The sequence below is a fragment of the Camellia sinensis genome, chromosome 9, assembly GCF_055761805.1.
Source record: "Camellia sinensis isolate YWXY chromosome 9, ASM5576180v1, whole genome shotgun sequence".
Lineage (NCBI taxonomy): Eukaryota > Viridiplantae > Streptophyta > Magnoliopsida > Ericales > Theaceae > Camellia > Camellia sinensis.
In genome coordinates, this window is record NC_138969.1 from 577,824 (window position 1) to 599,557 (window position 21,734).

Genomic DNA, 21,734 nt, shown 5'->3' on the forward strand with positions numbered 1-21,734 from the left:
CATCTAGGCCGAGGTGTTCATCACCAAGGCCGAGATATGTATTATCTAGGCCGAGATGTTATCTTTGCGCCTAAGTGATCTTGTTCCTGGATTGGTGCAACCTAGACCGGGGTGTGGCACATCTAGGCCGGGGTGTGGCACAGCTAGGCCAAGTGTCGTCCTTCCTAGCCGAGATCATTGAGACCTTACTTGCCGATGCCTTGTTCTTAGCCAAGATCATTACCTGCCGGAGTGCCTATGCCATCTTGCTTGTTGAAGACACTTTGTCATAGTCTTGTCTTTTCACTCAGTCACTTTTTTAGAAAAACCAACCAACCATTGCCACGTGTCTGAGCTGAGTGTTAAATCAGCCGACAGAGAGAGGAATGCATCATTTTGTATCATATCTCATTCTTGAGGAGAGAGAAGTTCTTAGAGGAGGAATAGATTTCCAAGCTTGATCCTTAGAGTTTAAACCGTTTGATTCGTATTTTGAGGTTAGAATCTTAATCTTCTCTTGTTGTTCTTATTGATCATCTAGCTGCATTGCATGATCGAACCTGATTTGCAAGCCATGTATCGATTTAAAGTTGGGTTTAGAAAGAGAAGGTAGTATTCATGTGTTCTTGAGGAAAAGCCTTGTTTGATCCGAAAGTTTGCATTAAGATTCTTGCTTTTATGTTTGTTTTCATAAAATCTTCGAGTATGGGTGCCCAGGTCCATGTTTTGAATTCAAAGCATGAAATCTCAGATTTTGTAATAACAAGTTATGCTCTTTGCATTCATGTTCTTCATGTTCTTCAAAGAAAGGGAACCCCAGATTTTCCCGACTTCGTTTCCTTGAATGTGGCCATCGGGACCACACCTCGGCAAGGAGGTGTGGGACCTCGGCCAAGACCTGGTTGGTGCCCATTATGTTTTCCCGAGATGAGGAACAGTGTTTTGTTTTGGTTCGACTTAGTTTTGAAGGAATGCCGAGATCATTTGCATTCATGTAAAGCTTGTTTGATAGTGCATTCAATGGGATTTGTTATGTGCTTGTAGGCCTTGGATCCTTGCTTGTAACCCTGACGTTTGAAGAACTATGTGAGTGGTATTTTTAATAAAACTATGTTATAACGTTTTGATAAAGCTTTGCTTTGTCTTCTTTTGGAAAAGTATTTGTTAAGCATGAATGACTATCCCTATTTTGTGTGTCAAGTATTAGCCTTGGTTTTGGTAAAACCCTTGAAAGTCCGTACGTGCTAGGGGACTATAAGCATTTGTAGCACAACCCTTGAAAGTTCGTACGTGCTAGGGGACTATAAGCATTTGTAGCACAACCTTTGTTAATGTTATCCGTTGAAACTTGAAAGCCTTGAAAGACTTTGATTGATGAAGCTTGAAAGATTGTTAGATGAACTTGATTCATCCCATGTTTTGTTACAAGCTATGATTATGTATTGTTTTGTTAAAGATCTCGGATATCATGCATGCAAACCCTTTATTTCTTGTACCATTCACTGAGTATCCAAGCTCACCCTCTCTATATATATGTAGGTGATGAGCAGGACGGCGGCAACACCTAAATGTGCTTTGCAACTTGTTTTGGATTCGCATTTTGTAGCATCTTGAAAATCATGCTTCTTAGCTTGTATTTCATTGTATTTTGTATATGATGGCTCGAGAAGCCTTTTGGTCAAGATGTATTTTTGTACTTCATTTTATTGTACCCAGGTTGTAAGACCTTGTTAAGATGTACGTCATTCCATTTGACTTATGCACAACTCTTATGGACTAATTAGAATTGTATATATTGCTTCCGTACTTGTGAGCCCCATATATTTATACTCTGATTGTTTGTGAATTTTGGAAGATGGCCTTCGGTAATCTCGGATTACTGGCCATCACGGCACCATTCTACTAGGGGCGGAATGGGGTCGTGACAGCGAGTTGAGGAGGATAACTGAAAGGCTGAAAAGAGGAATAGTAGAAATCACATTGAGTCCAAGGCTAATGTGGTTGAACAAGTGCACAAACCACATAACAAAAAAAGGAAGTTTACTGGAGATGGTCCTAAACAAGGCAACAACAATGGCAATAAAAAGTTCAAAGATAAATGCTATAACTGTGGCAAGATCGGGCATCGAGCTTTTGATTGCCGCCGCCCTAAGAAGGATCGCGGAAGTACAAGCAAGAAGACCATCAATCAGGCCAATGTGACAGAATTAGATTATATCTCTGACGGGGTAAATGACATTTATCTCTCTGTTGTGGTGTCTGAGGCTAATTTGGTTGGAAATCCCAAAGAATGGTGGGTTGATACTGGGGCAGCTCGTCACATTTATGCGGACAAGAAGATGTTCACAACTTACAATGAGGCTGCAAATGGTGAACAACTTTTCATGGGAAATTCTTCTACTTCTACTGTGACTGGACAAGGAAAAGTGATCTTGAAGATGACATCAGGGAATAAACTGACCCTCAACAATGTACTACATGTACTAGACATCCGAAAGAATTTAGTTTCTGGTTCTTTGTTAAGTAAAAATGGTTTTAGGCTTATTTTTTAGTCAGATAAATTTGTATTAATAAAGAGTGGTATGTATGTTGGTAAGAGATACATGAGTGATGGTCTCTTCAAGTTGAATGTAATGACGGTTATACCAAAACTTGCTATTAATGAGAATAACACATCTTTTGCTTATATTCTTGAGTCGAATTTATGGCATGGTAGATTAGGACATGTAAATTTTGATGCTTTGCGTAGATTAATTGGTTTAGATTATATACCAAAGTTTGAAATTGATCCTAATCACAAATGTGAGATTTATGTAGAAGTGAAACTAACTAAGGCTCCATTTAAATCGTTTGAAAGAAAAATTGAACCTCTGGAATTAATTCATACAGATGTATGTGGTCTTAAATTTATTCAAACTAGAGGAGGCAAAAAGTATTTCATAACATTTATCGATGATTGCACAAGATATTGTTATGTATACTTACTTAGAAGTAAAGATGAAACCTTAGAAATGTTTAAACTCTACAAAACTAAAGTTGAAAATCAACTTGGAAAAACCATTAAAATGGTTAGAAGTGACAAGGGTGGTGAATATGATGCGTCTTTAAATGAATTTTGTGCACAACATGGCATTATTCATCAAACTACAGCACCTTATTTTCCACAGTAAAATGGAATTGCTGAAAGAAAGAATAGAACCCTTAAAGAAATGATGAATGTCATATTACTAAATTCAGGCTTACTGCAGAACTTGTGAGGGGAAGTAATATTGTCTACTAATTATGTTCTTAATAGAATATCCCACAAGAAAACTAATAGCACTCTTTATGAATTATGGAAAGGTCGACCACTTTCCCACAAATACTTAAAAATGTGGGGGTGTTTGGCAAAGGTAGAAGTTTCTATTCCTAAAAAGACTAAGATAGGACCAAAAATAATGGATTATATGTTTATTGGTTATGCTCAGAATAGTAGTACATATCGGTTTCTGACTTATAAATTAGAAATACCTGATATAAATGTGAACACTATTATAGAGTCAAGAAATGTTGTGTTTTTTGAACATGTCTTTCCTTACAAGAAATGATAGGAATTAAGTTCATAGAAAAGAACTTATGATTGTACACAAAGTGAAGAGACTAATGACAATCAAACACAAGAGACTAGTAATGGTCTCGACCAGCAGGATATAACTGATGATGAACCAAGACGAAGTAAGAGAGCAAGAACATCAAAATTCTTTAGTCTAGATTTTCTGACATACCTATTAGAAAATAAACCTTAAAGCTTTAAGGAAGCAATGACGGGTCCTGAAGCACCTTTGTAGAAAGAGGCTGTTAATAATAAAATTGAATTCATTATGCAAAATCATACTTGGGAATTTGTGGATCTTCCACCGGGATCTAAACCTCTTGGATAGAAATAGATATTCAAGAGAAAAATGAAAGTAGATGGTTCAATAGACAAGTATAAAGCAAGACTTGTGGTAAAAGGTTACAGACAAAAGGAAGGTTTGAACTATTTTGACACATATTCTCTTGTGACAAGAATAACATCCATTCCCATGCTTATTGCTATTGCAGCGTTGTATAATTTACAAATACATCGAATGGATGTTAAGACAGCTTTCTTAAATGGTGATCTAAATGAAGAGATCTATATGGAGCAATTCGAAGGAGTTGTAGTGCCAGGGCAAGAAAAGAAAGTTTGTCGACTTGTAAAATCTCTTTATAGATTAAAATAAGCACCTAAGCAATGGCATGAAAAATTTGATCATGCTATGCTTACTAATGGGTTTAAGATAAACGAATGTGACAAGTGCGTCTATGTTAAAAACACTGATCAAGGATATGTCATAGTTTGTCTTTATGTGGATGACATGCTTATCATTGGAAGCAGTCCAAACATGATCAAATCAATTAAGCAAATGTTGAACAAAAGATTTGATATAAAAGATATGAAGGTCGCAGATGTAATATTAAGAATGAAAATTACTAAAACATCTGATAGATATGCATTGTCTCAATCACATTATATTGAGAAAATTCTTAGTAAATTTATCAAGGATGATATGAATGTAACTAGAACACCTGTAGATATCAGTTTTTATTTATCAAAAAATAAAGGTGATGCTGTGTCTCAGTTAAAATACTCCTAGATCATTGGAAGCCTAATGTACCTAATAAATTGTACTCATCCTGATATAGCTTATGCTGTCAGTAAATTGAGTAGGTACACTAGTAACCCCGAAGAAGACCATTGGAAAATGATCATTCGGGTTCTTAGATATCTAAGATTTACCCGTGATCATGGTTTAAACTTTACTCGATATCCAGCAGTACTTGAAGTTTATTGTGATGCCAAGAGACGGAAGGGAGAATGGGGGGCAACTAGTCAAATAAAGGCTTTCCACTTTACTATTAGCATCATATTATCTTAAATAGTTATTACTATTGTCATGTATGTTTCTTATAAAAGGGATTTGGCAAATGCATAATTTTATGGATGGATTTAACTAAAATAAATAAATGGCTGCAGATCATCAGGCTTGCAAGGAAGTTGCCAGCTGGTGATGTGAGTGCACTGAGGGCTAATGCAGCCGAAGAACAGGAGGAGACACTAGATGAAGATGACCTGACTTCTTAGCTTATCTTGCCTGCCAACTCATCTTGATTGATCCGCGTTCCTTTTTTACAAGTGTGTGTATTTTCCTCTGTTTATATGCAAGATATGAACATAACTTGGTACTTTGACATTTACAATGTGCTCTTGTTCTATATTCTAGAATGTAAAAACACTAGTAATGAATGGGGAGTACTAGCATATATGGATATTGGACAAATTTATTTGATATTTTCAAATTTTTTTTCTTTTTTCTTTTTCGTGTGTATGTACAAACATAATTTTTGTACATTATTCTCACACAAAATGATGTGACCTTCTGTAGTTTTTTCCACTGTCAAAACACTCATCATTGTGACTCATATTTTAAAAACATGCAAATGATTCCTAAAGTATGCATATTGTATCATTTTGATTTTCAATATTTTAAATATGCCATTTTGGTCCCCAATCTTTTAATGTTGTCACTAAAAAGGTTCTACCTCTAGTTTTGTCACAAATTGATCACGGAAGTAAAGAAATTTTGGTCAAACCACCTATGACATCAATAAATTTAGGATTAAATAGACATTAGGGACCAAATTAAAATAAATCAAATACTTTGAGGACTATTAGGGACCAAATTAAAATGAATCAAATACTTTGAGGACTATTTTGTTTCTTGTTTTGCAAATGTATATATGTTGTTTGACAGGAATACTCTTATCTCCATTGTTAATTGTGGACCAAATCAGTGGAGAAGTTACTGATGAAAATACCCTTATCAATTTGATACCCTTTCATGCGTTCAAAAAAAAATTTGATACCCTTTCCTAATTTTTCCCTCCTTATGGAAAAGTTATTCAATGGTTTTGCGATATATATCATTGTCCATTATTGTAATTTACAAAAGTGGACTTACAACTTTATATTGGGACATGAAAAAACAATATGAAAATTTTACATTTAAAAAGAAAAAACTCTATTTATATATAAAATTTATATAAAAAACTTCACAATAACAATGTTGCAATACTATTTTTGTATACACACATTGCATCAATGGAGCACAGATTAGTTTTCATCATCTAGGTTCTCAAGATCAGCATATAGAATGGTTTCCTTTACCTCAGGTTTGGGTTGGAAATACCCGACAGAATCATCCTTTCATCCTAGGACTTAATTTCATCCTTAGCTTACAAGGTGGCATGTTACTCAGTCAAAACAACATTAGTTTCTTCAAGCGAACTGTAAATACACCAACAGCTTATGCCCTTAGCACCATCGCCCACTCCTCAGAGTTGCGTGCGAAGCGTGGTGGTACCATAGGAGTAGATTCAGTTCCAGCTAGTTTTTTATTTCCAAGTAGAAATATTTTTCCCGACCTAGCCCAAAAATACATACCTAATGAGATAGCAAATACGTCTTTCGAAAATTTAGATACAGAAAATTATGATTTAGAAGAATTTGATTTTGAAAATAAGGAAGATTATTGGAACCTAGAAGATTTTAAACAACCAGCTAATTTAGAATTAATTTTTGCAAAAATAGGAAAAATAAAGAAAAAACAAATATACAGGAGAACTGAAAATGATTTAGATGAGATAATAAGATTAGCTGAAACAACAGAAATTTTAGGAGAACAGCCCATGAAATATTGGGAAAGAAATAAAATTTTAGCTAGTCTAGATATAAAAAACAAAGATTATAGGATTACCTCAGCACAAATAGATCATACACCAGCAGACATAGAAGAATTTAGAACACAGATCAAAGAATTACTAGATCTAGGAGTAATTAGACCCAGCAATAGCCCGCACAGGAGCGCATCATTTATGGTTAGAAATCATGCAGAAATAAAAAGAGGAAAAGCTAGAATGGTGATAAATTATAAAAGATTAAATGATAATACAGAAGACGATAAATATAATATACCAGATAAAGACAACCTCATAAATAGAATACAGACAGCAAAGATATTTAGCAAATTTGATTGTAAGTCAGGATTTTGGCAGATAAAAATGGAAAAGGAAAGCATACCATGGACAGCCTTCTGTTGCCCTCAAGGACATTATGAGTGGCTAGTTATGCCTTTTGGATTAAAAAATGCACCTTCCATATTTCAGCGCAAAATGGATAGTATATTTAATAAATATAGTTTTATACTGGTATATATAGATGACATATTAGTGTTCAGTCCAGATAAAAGTAGTCATATAGATCATTTGTATATAACATTAGAAGAATTCATAAATAATGGAATAATAATCAGTAAGAAAAAGATGGTATTAAATAAACCCTACATAGAATTTTTAAGAACGGAGCTAGGAGATGGAAAAATTAGGTTACAACCTCACATAGTCAAGAAAATTTTGGACTATCCAGATAAATTAGAAGATACAAAGCAACTGCAATCCTTTTTAGGAATTTTAAATTATGCACGAATGTATATTCCTAACCTTAGTAAAATAATAGGACCCCTTTATAGTAAGACCACACCCACTGGACAGAAATATTTCAATCAGCAAGATATAGCTCTAGTCAGAAAAATAAAAGACATTTGTAAAAACCTACCAGACCTACAACTTTCCTTAGAATCTGAATACATAGTTGTAGAAACAGACGCAAGTCAATTAGGATGGGGAACAATATTATTAGCTAAACCCAGTAAATATGATAGTAAAAATAAAGAACGCATTTGTAGATACAGTTCTGGAAAATTTAAAGAAAAAGATACAACTATGACCAGCCTAGATTTTGAAATACTAGGAGTAGTATACGCAATAAATAAATTTAGATTATTTTTGCACAAACCTTTTACAATAAGGACAGATTGTGAAGCCATAGTTAGATTTCATAACAAACTAAACGAGCGTAAATTAAGTACTAGAAGATGGGCAAAATTTTTAGATTGTATAGTAGGACAGGGATATAAAGTAGAATTTGAGCATATTAAAGGAAGCGATAATAAGCTAACGGACTGGTTAAGTAGAAAAATTTATTTAGAAAAAGAAGATAACCAGTTTAATTTTTGTGCAGATAATGGAGAACAGCAAGACCATGAACTTTGGGGGATTTTCTCTTCCCATTCATGAAGGCAGAACCAAGTTCAGACCCTTAACAGGGATTGAGCTAGACCCAGTTCAACAGTGTCTTTTAGATAACCTTTGGACCAGCCAAAACCACCCAGCTAAACGCCTTTCAGCCCTAAACTCTCTCTGCATATATTTTTCAAAAATCCAAAACAAGCCCTTGTCTAAAAGTTTTTCTTTCTATGTAGTAGCTAAAGGAACCAAGCCCGGTATTTACCATGATTGGATAGAGGTAGAACCTTTAGTCAAAAATTTTCCCACACCTCAGTTTAAAGGATTTTATGATTTTGAGTCAACCAATGCCTATGCCCGAAGACAAATAGGAACCAGTTACTTTATTAGCCAGATAGCTAAAGATTACCTGGACACATTGAGCAAGATGAGATCTACCATCTTTGCTACCAGTGGCGTTCCAGTCAGCCAGACAAGTGGAAGCAGTAGTACAAGCAGCAGTAGTTCTAATCCTCAGATAGATTCCCAGAATCCGCTCCAAATGTGCAGACATTGTGAAGGCCTTTCCAGAAATTTCAAGAAAATTATGGATAAAGGCAAGAAGGTCAGTGAAGAGCTAGACCAGCTCCGAGACGAAGAAAAACAATTGAGAGCGACCATTAGAACCTTAACCAACCAGCTTAAAAAATTAGCTCCAGAAAGAACACCTACCTCCTTACCTAGCCCAGAAATCAAACAACTCACCAGTGAGGAATTTGACCAATTGAGTGCTAGAATGTATTTCTTCAGGCATTCTATCATTCGATCCCTTTGTGAGAAAAACCAAGTAATGGAGGACCTAAAACCCTATATTTATACCTTAGCTGGAGATAGCAGAAACGACGAGTTAGTCATTATTCAGCAGTTTCTTCAAGATCTCTCCATAGCAAGAGTTGACTGCCCCGGCCTAGCTTACCAATGGACCTATACCTATGAAGATGAAGAGCAACCCTGCTTAGACGAAGAAAGATGCAATAAGAGGTCAGAACATTTTGGTAGATGTCATTGTAACCTAGACTTCAGCATTTGTCTTTGCCAGATAAATTTAGCTACATTCGAGCCGCTGGAGATAGAAATTAGGGGCGAAACTTGTTATCTAATAGCTCCAAAATTGTTAGATTACGGCTTTGTCTCTAGACTAATTTTCACAGATCCAGATCAGACAGATAACTTCGGACACAAGCTTGCTCATGCAGTACTATGCGTAATGGAAGAACATCATCCGTATGTGGAAGCTTTAATAGATAGCAAACTACCAGAGTGGAAGGAAATATGGTGCAATCCAGCTAAACACAAAATGTACCTCAGAGGAACTTCCACATTTCCGGGATACCCAGGACTTCTCAATAGGAGACCCTGGCCATGCAGAAGATTTTCACTCAAAGACCAGCTCAATAAATGGAGAAAATTTGCTAGAAACTCTCTCCTAGCCTATAATGGAAATTATGGACATCTAGTCTGTGAAGATAGACATCAGAAGATACATTGTAATTTAGCCATCCCAGGATATCCATTCAGCAAAGAGACATTTATCGATGAAAGTCAGTACCCAAACTACCAACATGGCGTCTCTCATGAATCACCAGTGATGGGAGAAAATGATCAAGAATGGGACGATGAACCACCCATGGGAGGTGGAGATGATTTTTACGAACAACTTTCAGCAGCAGATCTTGACGACCTAGCAGATAGAATGTATGGATAAAAAAAAAAAAAAAAAAAAAAAAACAGGGGGTCCCACTACAAGACTCATATAATCTTGTAAGGTTTCTACGTGACTCTTCCAATTTTGCATAGCATTCAAGAATCCACCTACAAACATCACTCCATGGGTCAGCATCAATAATTGGCTCTCCGTCAGAAGAAGACAAAAACCAAAGAAGATAGAGATTCTCCTCAGATATCAGAAAAAATGCACGCCAAGAAAAGACAAAAAAGATTTTTGTAGATATTTTGTGAGTCAGTCAGTAATAAAGGTTTTCCTTCAATCACTACTTTAATAAAGTAGATATCTCTTATCCTACTTTATTAAAGAAAAGCTGTGAAAATCTTTATACGTGTCTTATTATAGTGTCAAAATTTTGTCAAAAAAGAAGGATTGAATGATATGCGATGGGGCCCAGAGTAGTACCCGATATCATTATCCTAATCTTTTATTGATAAAATTTATCTATATCTAGAATAGTGATTTGAGTCAAGCATATAATTGAGTCAAGCATATAATTGTATACATATAGGTCTTGTCTTTATATGCACACAATTTTCAATCTTTCGTCAAAGATGGCATAAGATTAGAAAAATTTTCAAAAGCCTAAAAAGCCTAGAGTCTAGGATAGTCATAGGACTAGATTAGGATTCTTGTTTTTATCTTTCTTTTGAGTTGTATAAATTGGCTTGCATGCCAACGGATGAAGCAGAATGAAAAACACCACTTCACTCTGCATTGTAAATTTTCCAACCCCTCTCAAAAAACCTCTAAGTGTATTAAGTTTTTCAGAGTTTCAGAGTCTGTAATATAATCTCTGTAAGTATATTTCTTATTAATATGAAGTGTGAGTAGTTTCTCTTTTTCCTTAAATATTTCGAAAGGGTAACTCTTTTATTCTAAAAAATTTATTTTCTTTTTGGAAAAACTACGTTTATGGAATGCTTGTTTGCTCATTTATATTACATGCTTTGAACCTTCGTAGTATCTTTAGTTTTCTATTTTGTTACTGAGTGACCTTAGCTGAAGAGCCCGTGTGAGCCGTGGTTAGGCGTTGGAGGGCGAATTGTAGGCAGAAAAGGAAAAGTAAAAAATGGAAAATAAAAATATACTATGTTGAACGAGGCTTAGTCTCAAGGTGGGAGTACATGTAATGAAAACAAACATTTCTTAAAAATAGTTTTTACCATAGAAAAGAATTTTAGAATATAAGGAGTACAACCCGAGTAGAAATATTAAGGAAATATTGTCCATATAAGAATTTCAAAAAATCAAAATTTATATGCCCTTAGACGAAATGTAACGCCCTCAAAATAACAACATTAAACCCATCAGATAAGACATGCATTTACATATAAACTAACCACATACTTTTATTCATTAGAGTTCCATTACATAAGTATTACATGTTAACATCAAAACAAAATGCCCTACGGGCTTACAGCTTTCCAAGTTAACACTTGGTTACAACAAAGAGTACTAACTCGTTTACACATTAAGCCCTTGGCTTGAAATTACATGTAATACATCAAAAGTTAAGCGACAAAAGTATGTCCGCCTCTAGCCTCCCAGCTATGTCCTTGGAGGTGGCATGCTACCTGCACCTGAAAATGATATTCCCATATAGGGTGAGCCACAGCCCAGTAGAAATACACTAAACCAACCATGAACAATGACTAAAATATTAGCAATTGACAGATGGCTAACACAGTTACATTCACATAAATTACACATTTATGTCATACAACTTATGAGTCTAAGTTACCTTTCATTTTCCCTTTTTCAACAGATAAGCATGCTAGCTCTATCATCATTTCCACAGATATGTATAAAAACTATATCCCACATTCAGATAAGCATATAAGCTATATCCACATTCTCAACAGATATGTATAACAACAATATCCCACATTCACAGATAAGCATATAAGCTCTATCTTCACTTCTCTAGACAAGCATATGAGCTGTGTCTACGGAGTTCATCCCCTATCTTCTCCCAACACTATCCGGTTTAGAGGTACATCCCCTATCTTCCCCTAAACCGCGGAGTACATCCCCTATCTCCTCCTCTACACATAACGTATACAAACACATTGGTTCTATATACAATCACCCAATACATACAATTAATGTATTCTATCAACCGTCAAGTTCCATGACACATTCCATTGATTAGTTTCTGTTTGCCTAATCATCATGCATTGTCTACAACAATCACGACTATCCTCCACCGATAGCCCAAAGCAGTTATTTCTAAACAGAAAATAAATGCACAATGGATATTCAATCAACATTTCATTTCCTCATTTCTCACAATTAATTATCCCAATTAATTAAACAATGTAATTAGGTTGTTATCCATAATTACCATTTCAACCCTTAGGTCCCATTTTCATCAATGATTCAACATTTATTCCATTTCTCCATGCCAAACATGCATCTAGGTTTATTATGAATAAAACCCCAACTTTTGTAAAATTACACAAAAGCCCCAAACTTTTACCAAATTACCAAACCAAGCCCAACATCTCAAAATACCAAAATTTAAAGACAAAATCCATAGAGAGGAGTAGGATATCCCTACCTCAAAGTTTGAGCCAAAAAGGAGATGAAGACTCGAAGATCAACTTGCTCCAAATCCAAACTTTTTCAGATTAAATCAAAGCTCTCAACGCCCTCTATCTTTTTAACAAAGGCTCTAGGCTAGATTCACACTCTAGGGAGATCAATTCTTAGAGAGAATGTAAGTTTAGAGAGAGAGAGTCTCGGATTTAGGGTTTGATCAAAGAAAGGAAGTGAAAAAGTGATGTTTAAAACGCTACTGTCCGCTGATATAAAACACGCTCGCTCAAGCGAAGCCTTTGTCGCTCGAGCGACCAGACACAGAAACTCTCGCTCGAGCCAAGAAGTTCTCGATCGAGCGAAGAAAAACCCAGACCGCTCGAGCGAAGGAAGCTCGCTCGAGCCAAGAAAGGCAACTCTCAGGTCCAGAGCCAGACGCGACACTCGCTCGAGCGAAGCCACCCTGGCTCGACCCACCAGACACGAACCTCACTCTCGCTCGAGCGACCAACTCCTCGCTCGAGCGAAGGTCCAAAAATCTGGGCAGCAACACTAGGCTCCCAAACACAACCAACCTGTAACAAACCTGCCCAACACATCTTATAATTCAATATACAAAGTAAAGAGGATGCAAACATGATAATAAACAACTACCAACATCCACGGACACATGTCCGGATCACTGTACAACAAGGGTAAACCCGGGATCGCTATACGAAAACCTTAGGAATAAAATTAAAATTAGTATTGAACTAATACAAGAATTAGAAGATCAAAAATTTAGATATCAGTTTCTTTTAACATTAGCTTTTAACAGATCTCTAGAAAATTACAGTTTAAAAAATCAGTTTCTTTTATCATTAGCTTCTGGTAGATCCCTAGAAAATTACAGTTTAAAAATTTCTCAAATAAATAGACAGCTAACTGAAAAACAAGAGGACTTAAAAATAGCTATACAACAGCTTGAAGATCTATAACTGTAGAATTAGTCAGATAATTCTCAGCCCAATTTCAAAATAGTGGTAAACCACTAACTCAACCCCACACACCCCAAATAGCTAAGCAAATAGAACAAATTAATCAAATTCAAGATAATTTAAAACAAAAATTAGAAATTTTAGAACAACTTGTAAGGTCTTAGTTTATGAGTAGTGATAAGAAAGCTAATAGAGATTACCAGACTATTTTAAAACAAGCAGAAGATTTTCATAATAACCCGGAAGGAATTAGTACTTATCAAGGAATAAATCAATCAGATAAAATAACAGTAAGACAAAATAATATAGAAATTTTATTTTTAATTCGATTGTGCGAAAAACTTGAATACCTATCAGAACAACTACATAGTTTAGAAAATCGTCTAGCGTCTTTAGAAAAAATAGTTCAGAAAGAAAAAGGAATAGAAGGACAATCTAACAAACCTCAATCTCAAGTAAACGAGGAAGATATAGCCAGATATTTTGAAAAGCTTAAATTACCTAGGAAACCAGTGTGTAGAATTTACAGAAAATAAAAATGTTTAAACATCTAATAAAAGGAAGTAGTAGTAAAAAGCGTATTGATGATGAAGATGTTAAAGTGGAAGAATTTATAGATGTAGAACAGCAGATAGAAAAATTTAAAAAGGAAAAGTTAGAGTTAATTCCAGCTAAATATGTGTATAAGCTAGGTAAGATTCATAAAAAACAATATTTATTTAAACACTATGGTGAACGAATGATTAGCGTGACTCAAGAAGATGGAAAATAGAGCTAAATTTAATAGAAAGAGAAAGCTATAAATATGCAGTAAATGAACACCTTAAAATGACTCATTTAGGATTAGTAGTGGTAGGAGTTAAGGCTTTAACCAGAGAAAATTTAGGAACTAAAGTATTTATATGTCTCTATGATGATAGGTTTAATGATGTTGGACAAAGTATTTTAGGAAGTTATGAACTAGATATGAATTCAAAAGGAGGAATAGTTTATTTTACACCAGACTTTTTATTACCAACTTCAACCTTCCATAAAAAGATAAAAATAGGAATAAAGAGTAGAGGATATAAAATGAAAAAGGGAGAAAAGAATTTATTAGTTTGCACAGGATTTTTAGGTCTAGCAGTCTCAGAAAGCAATACTCACTATAGACTTACTAATGATCAGATAGTTAAATTATTAGGCGCAAAAGGAATAAAAGCATTACTAGCTAAAAAATTTAATTCTGAAGATAATGCAGCACTAGATTGGAAACTAGGAGATTTTCTAGGACAAAAGAGATTAGCCCCTCAAGATAATTTATTATACCAAACAGCAGATGGAAATTATGCAGTAAGATTTACTCAGTATACTTATGTAGCACCAGAAAAATCTGAAGATGATGAATTCAGTAGTATAGATAGGGAAGAAAATCAAGATAATCGTAGTGAAATAAATCAGCTTTACGTAATGACAGAAGAAAAAACTATATCACAAAATAAGATATATAATATTGATGAGATAGATTTAGAAAAATTTACCCTAGAAGACATGAATAAAATACTAGATGCTAGATATTATGAATACTTAGCCAGAGGAGATACTCATGACGAAGCAGTGTCATTTTTGGATCAGGAATTTCATACGGAATATGTAGATGATATCATAGAAGATAATATACATCCCAGCAAAATATTTAGAATACCAGAACAACCTAACCACCTAGAAGAAACTTTTTATATGACTATAGAAAGTTCAGGAACCAATAATCCACAACCAGCTGTAGAAGATCCAATAGAACCAATGCAGTATGCAGTAGGAGGAAGAAGACCATTAGCCAGTTCAGGACGTAGTCAAGCAGACCCAGATAAAAGCTATATATTTCATGGAAAGCGTAGACAACTAGATAGGAGTATAGAATTACAGCCAGTCCATAATCAAGGAACCCTTTTAGATTTAGCTAGATTCGACCCTCAGATATGGCAGGAAGTAATAGAAAGATGGGAAAAAGATGCAGTAAAAGCATGGATGACTAGCCCCTATGAATCAACAGATATGTGGGAATATATGGAGACACTTTTAGGAGATTCAGCTTATAATATTTATTTAACTTTTAAGGGGAAATATGAAGAAACAATTAAACAGCTCAAAGAATTAGGAAATAACCCGTGGAATTTTACAAATTTTATTAAAGAGATACTTATAGGATATGATCCTTCTAGAGGAAATGTCTCCGCTCAAAGCATAGCATTAACCGAGTTAGACCAAATGACATTAGGAAGTTGGAAATATATTGTACCTTTTAGTAGAGAATACTTAGCCATAGCAGCAAGAACTGGAAAAAGCTTTGATGAAGAAATAGGAAATAAATATTTTAGAAAATTACCAGGAGAATTAGGAAGAGAGATAGAAAACAAATGGTCAGTTTATTATGCAAGTTTACCAGCAAGAATAGCCACTGGAGAATTAAGAATAAGAGGAACTTTAGGAATAGGACCTAGAATAATTTTTACATTTTATAAGCTCAAAGAAAAATGTATAGAAGTAAAAATACAAAAAGACTTGAAAAAACAAAGTTACGGCTTTTGTAGCAGTGTAATATATACTCCTCAGCAATATGAAGATGAACATAATGGGAAAAAATACAAAAAATATGGAAAATATAAAAAAGAAAAATATTGGAAGAAAAATTATAGAAAACCATGGAAAAAACAAAAATTCATTAGAAAAAGTAGAACTTTTAATAGGACAAATTATAAGAAATTACCCAGAGAAGAAAAAGATAAAAGAAAACAAAGATATGTTAGAAAACCCAATAGCAAAAAATGCAATTGTTTTATATGTGGAGAACCCAATCATTTTGCAAAGAACTGCCCAAAAAGACAAAGACCAAATACTAATAAATAGATAGAAAGACTACATATTATAGAAGACTTAGAAGAAGATATAGTTAGCATAACTAGTGATGATTCAGAAATATATAGTATAGTCAGCGATTATGAATATCAAATAGAAGCCATAAGTTCAGATAGTGATTCAGAAAGTGATACTAATATAGATAATCTTTTAGGACAACTCAACCAAGAAATAGGATTAACACCTTCTCAAGAAACTTTCTTTATGATGGAATGTAATCCAGATACTGAATGTCAGCATAACTTTCAAATAGGATTAGGATTTGATACCACTAGATGCAGCTATTGTAATTGGTTTCCAGCTAAAGATAAACGAACTCAATGTTTATTATGCAGTATAACTTATTGTATAGTCTGTCTAGAAAAATTAAACATGACACATAAAATAGCATTAGGAAATACTAAAGAAGATCATAGTCTAGAAAACAGAGAATTACATTTAACAATTAGAGAATTAGAACTACAAGTAAGAAAGCTTAAGATACAAATACACGAGATAGAAACCAAGACTAGCTTTGACATAGAATGTTTAGAATTAGAAAATAGACAGCTTAAACAGCAGCTAGAACAATTTCATAATAAGTACCCTTTAAAAGACAAACTGATTGAAGAGCATATGAATTCATTAGAATTAGTCAACCTAGTTGATTCTCAACCCTTTAGTCAATATTCTAAAGCCCAACCAGATACTACATCCTTACCATTTAATTATCCGGTTATACCTAAACCAAATCTAGTTGAGATCTCTTGTGTAATCAAGTTTGCAGCAAAAACCCTTAGTATAGATGCCATGATAGATACAGGAGCTAGTAAATCATATATTGAACAACAAGTAGTTCCCCCAGGATGGAGCACGACTTTAACAACCCCAGCTTTAGTTAGTATAGCAGACGGCACTAAACAGATATACACACATTGCATCAATGGAGCACAGATTAGTTTTCATCATCTAGGTTCTCAAGATCAGCATATAGAATGGTTTCCTTTACCTCAGGTTTGGGTTGGAAATACCCGACAGAATCATCCTTTCATTCTAGGACTTAATTTCATCCTTAGCTTACAAGGTGGCATGTTACTCAGTCAAAACAACATTAGTTTCTTCAAGCGAACTGTAAATACACCAACAGCTTATGCCCTTAGGTACCATAGGAGTAGATTCAGTTCCAGCTAGTTTTTTATTTCCAAGTAGAAATATTTTTTCCGACCTAGCCCAAAAATACATACCAAATGAGATAGCAAATACGTCTTTAGAAAATTTAGATACAGAAAATTATGATTTAGAAGAATTTGATTTTGAAAATAAGGAAGATTATTGGAACCTAGAAGATTTTAAACAACCAGCTAATTTAGAATTAATTTTTGCAAAAATAGGAAAAATAAAGAAAAAACAAATATACAGGAGAACTGAAAATGATTTAGATGAGATAATAAGATTAGCTGAAACAACAGAAATTTTAGGAGAACAGCCCATGAAATATTGGGAAAGAAATAAAATTTTAGCTAGTCTAGATATAAAAAACAAAGATTATAGGATTACCTCAGCACAAATAGATCATACACCAGCAGACATAGAAGAATTTAGAACACAGATCAAAGAATTACTAGATCTAGGAGTAATTAGACCCAGCAATAGCCCGCACAGGAGCGCATCATTTATGGTTAGAAATCATGCAGAAATAAAAAGAGGAAAAGCTAGAATGGTGATAAATTATAAAAGATTAAATGATAATACAGAAGACGATAAATATAATATACCAGATAAAGACCAACTCATAAATAGAATACAGACAGCAAAGATATTTAGCAAATTTGATTGTAAGTCAGGATTTTGGCAGATAAAAATGGAAAAGGAAAGCATACCATGGACAGCCTTCTGTTGCCCTCAGGGACATTATGAGTGGCTAGTTATGCCCTTTGGATTAAAAAATGCACCTTCCATATTTCAGCGCAAAATGGATAGTATATTTAATAAATATAGTTTTATACTGGTATATATAGATGACATATTAGTGTTCAGTCTAGATAAAAGTAGTCACATAGATCATTTGTATATAACATTAGAAGAATTCATAAATAATGGAATAATAATCAGTAAGAAAAAGATGGTATTAAATAAACCTTACATAGAATTCTTAGGAATGGAGCTAGGAGATGGAAAAATTAGGTTACAACCTCACATAGTCAAGAAAATTTTAGACTATCTAGATAAATTAGAAGATACAAAGCAACTGCAATCCTTTTTAGGAATTTTAAATTATGCACGAATGTATATTCCTAACCATAGTAAAATAATAGGACCCCTTTATAGTAAGACCACACCCACTGGACAGAAATATTTCAATCAGCAAGATATAGCTCTAGTTAGAAAAATAAAAGACATTTGTAAAAACCTACCAGATCTACAACTTCCTTTAGAATCTGAATACATAGTTGTAGAAACAGACGCAAGTCAATTAGGATGGGGAACAATATTATTAGCTAAACCCAGTAAATATGACAGTAAAAATAAAGAACGCATTTGTAGACACAGTTCTGGCAAATTTAAAGAGAAAGATACAACTATGACCAGCCTAGATTTTGAAATACTAGGAGTTGTATACGCAATAAATAAATTTAGATTATTTTTGCACAAACCTTTTACAATAAGGACAGATTGTGAAGCCATAGTTAGATTTCATAACAAACTAAACGAGCGTAAATTAAGTACTAGAAGATAGGCAAAATTTTTAGATTGTATAGTAGGACAGGGATATAAAGTAGAATTTGAGCATATTAAAGGAAGCGATAATAAATTAACGGACTGGTTAAGTAGAAAAATTTATTTAGAAAAAGAAGATAACCAGTTTAATTTTTGTGCAGATAATGGAGAACAGCAAGACCATGAACTTTGGGGGATTTTCTCTTCCCATTCATGAAGGCAGAACCAAGTTCAGACCCTTAACAGGGATTGAGCTAGACCCAGTTCAACAGTGTCTTTTAGATAACCTTTGGACCAGCCAAAACCACCCAGCTAAACGCCTTTCAGTCCTAAACTCTCTCAGTATATATTTTTCAAAAATCCAAAACAAGCCCCTGTCTAAAAGTTTTTCTTTCTATGTAGTAGCTAAAGGAACCAAGCCTGGTATTTACCATGATTGGATAGAAGTAGAACCTTTAGTCAAAAATTTTCCCACACCTCAGTTTAAAGGATTTTATGATTTTGAGTCAGCCAGTACCTATGCCCGAAGACAAATAGGAACCAGTTACTTTATTAGCCAGATAGCTAAAGATTACCTGGACACATTGAGCAAGATGAGATCTACCATCTTTGCTACCAGTGGCGTTCCAGTCAGCCAGACAAGTGGAAGCAGTAGCACAAACAGCAGTAGTTCTAATCCTCAGATAGATTCCCAGAATCCGCTCCAAATGTGCAGACATTGTGAAGGCCTTTCCAGAAATTTCAAGAAAATTATGGATAAAGGCAAGAAGGTCAGTGAAGAGCTAGACCAGCTCCGAGACGAAGAAAAACAATTGAGAGAAACCATTAGAACCTTAACCAACCAGCTTAAAAAATTAGCTCCAGAAAGAACGCCTACCTCCTTACCTAGCCCAGAAATCAAACAACTCACCAGTGAGGAATTTGACCAATTGAGTGCTAGAATGTATTTCTTCAGGCATTCTATCATTCGATCCCTTTGTGAGAAAAACCAAGTAATGGAAGACCTAAAACCCTATATTTATACCTTAGCTGGAGATAGCAGAAACGACGAGTTAGTCATTATTCAGCAGTTTCTTCAAGATCTCTCCATAGCAAGAGTTGACTGCCCCGGCCTAGCTTACCAATGGACCTATACCTATGAAGATGAAGAGCAACCCTGCTTAGACGAAGAAAGATGCAATAAGAGGTCAGAACATTTTGGTAGATGTCATTGTAACCTAGACTTCAGCATTTGTCTTTGCCAGATAAATTTAGCTACATTCGAGCCGCTGGAGATAGAAATTAGGGGCGAAACTTGTTATCTAACAGCTCCAAAATTGTTAGATTACGGCTTTGTCTCTAGACTAATTTTCACAGATCCAGATCAGACAGATAACTTCGGACACAAGCTTGCTCATGCAGTACTGTGCGTAATGGAAGAACATCATTCGTATGTGGAAGCTTTAATAGATAGCAAACTACCAGAGTGGAAGGAAATATGGTGCAATCCAGCTAAACACAAAATGTATCTCAGAGGAATTTCCACATTTCCGGGATACCCAGGACTTCTCAATAGGAGACCCTGGCCATGCAGAAGATTTTCACTCAAAGACCAGCTCAATAAATGGAGAAAATTTGCTAGAAACTCTCTCTTAGCCTATAATGGAAATTATGGACATCTAGTCTGTGAAGATAGACATCAAAAGATACATTGTGATTTAGCCATCCCAGGATATCCATTCAGCAAAGAGACATTTGTCGATGAAAGTCAGTACCCGAACTACCAGCATGACGTCTTTTATGAATCACCAGTAATGGGAGAAAATGATCAAGAATGGAACGATGAACCATCCATGGGAGATGGGGATGACTTTTACGACCAACTCTCAGCAGCAGATCTTGACGACTTAGTAGACCGAATGAATGGGTAGTTTAAAAAAAAAAAAAAAAAAAAAAAACAAGGGGTCCCACACTACAATACTCATATAATCTTGTAATATTTCTACGTGACTCTTCCAATCTTGCATAACATTCAAGAATCCGCCTACAAACATCACTCCATGGGTCAGCATCAATAATTGGCTCTCCGTCAGAAGAAGACAAAAACCATAGAAGATAGAGATTTTCCTCAGATATCAGAAAAAATGCACGCCAAGAAAAGACAAAAAAGATTTTTGTAGATATTTTGTGAGTCTGTCAGTCATAAGGATTTTCCTTCAATCACTACTTTAATAAAGTAGATATCTCTTATCCTACTTTATTAAAGAAAAGCTGTGAAAATCTTTATACGTGTCTTGTAATAAATTATAGTGTCAAAATTTTGTCAAAAAAGAAGGATTGAATAATATACGATGGGGCCCAAAGTAGTACCCGATATCATTATCCTAATCTTTTATTGATAAAATTTGTCTACATCCAGAATAGTGATTTGAGTCAAGCATATAATTGTATACATTTAGGTCTTGTCCTTTTATGCACACAATTTTCAATCTTTCGTCAAAGATGGCATAAGATTAGAAAAGTTTTTCAAAAAGTTTTTCAACGGATGAAGCAGAATGAAAAACACCACTTCACTCTGCATTGTAAATTTTCCAACCCCTCTCAAAAAACCTCTAAGTGTATTAAGTTTTTCAGAGTTTCAGAGTCTGTAATATAATCTCTGTAAGTATATTTCTTATTAATATGAAGTGTGAGTAGTTTCTCTTTTTCCTTAAATATTTCGAAAGGGTAACTCTTTTATTCTAAAAAAATTATTT